The sequence below is a fragment of the Chrysemys picta genome, unplaced genomic scaffold (genome assembly GCF_011386835.1).
Source record: "Chrysemys picta bellii isolate R12L10 unplaced genomic scaffold, ASM1138683v2 scaf1154, whole genome shotgun sequence".
Taxonomy (NCBI): domain Eukaryota; kingdom Metazoa; phylum Chordata; order Testudines; family Emydidae; genus Chrysemys; species Chrysemys picta.
Window position 1 is genome coordinate 8,635 of NW_027053861.1, and position 1,366 is coordinate 10,000.

Below are 1,366 nucleotides of genomic sequence, written 5' to 3' on the forward strand. Positions count from 1 at the left end.
GCTTTTCCCGGTCCGAGTCAGCTCTCTCTCCTTTTCTGGGGGGGAAGGAGAGGGGGGGACGGGCCGGAAAGCCCCTCGTCGCTCCTGCCGAGTCGGAGGTCGCGGCCGCAGGTCACGGGTCTGGGCGCCTGGGGTCCGGCTCCCCACCCACCCGGCTTCCTCCGCGGAGGACCCCCCCCGGGGCCACCGAAGCCGCTGGGGGAGACCCCGGGCATGGGGCGGACTGGCCCGGACCCTCCCGGCCGCCGGCCCGCAGGTCCGCCCCGAATCCCCCCCCGCGGCCACCCAGGCCAGGCCTGGCCAGGCGGGACGGACGGCGGGTGTCCAGCGCCCAGCGGCTTCCTCCAGCGGGGACCCACGGACCCCAAAGCCGCAGGGGGAGGCCCCGGGCCCGGGACGGACTCGCTCGGACCCCCTGCGCCCGGCCGCCGGCCCGCGGGACCGCCCCGAATCCCCCCGCGGCCACCCAGGCCAGGCCTGGCCAGGCGGGACGGACGGCGGGTGTCCAGCGCCCAGCGGCTTCCTCCAGCGGGGACCCACGGACCCCAAAGCCGCAGGGGGAGGCCCCGGGCCCGGGACCGACTCGCTCGGCCCCCCCGCCTCCCCTGCGCCCGGCCCCCGGCCCGCGGGACCGCCCCGAATCCCCCCGCGGCCACCCAGGCCAGGCCTGGCCTGGCGGGACGGACGGCGGGTGTCCAGCTCCCAGTGGCTTCCTCCAGCGGGGACCCACGGACCCCAAAGCCGCAGGGGGAGGCCCCGGGCCCGGGACGGACTCGCTCGGCCCCCCCGCCTCCCCTGCGCCCGGCCCCCGGCCCGCGGGACCGCCCCGAATCCCCCCGCGGCCATCCAGGCCAGGCCTGGCCTGGCGGGCCGGTGTGCGGCTCCCCCGGGCTTCCTCCCCCGACGACCCGCGCCCCCCTGAGCCGCAGGCGGAGACCCCGGCCCCGGGGCGGACCGGCCCGGGCTCGCTCGAGCCCCCTGCGCCCGGCCCGCAGGACCGCCCCCCCGAATCCCCCGGGAGAGGCCCGGCCTGCACGCCACTGACGACCCGCGGCCCCCAAAGTCGCAGGAGGCGCCCCCCCCCCCCCCGGTTAGCCCCGTCTCGCTCCGCGCCCCCCGCCCCTCGCTGCCGGGACCGGGCGCCGCCCCAGAGTCAGCCGCAGCCGGCCGGCCTGAGAGCTGCCCTCCTGTGGACGACGGTGAGTTTACCTTGATACTAACCGGCCGTCAGCCAGGTCAACCCCATTGCTAGACTGGGGTGGACCTGGTGGCCGAGTGGGGACTTGGAACATTTGACAGCTGCTTCCCGGGGCTTGACCGGTTGTCCTGAACGCCCCCCACCCCCAGCCCCAGCCCCCGGCTCCTG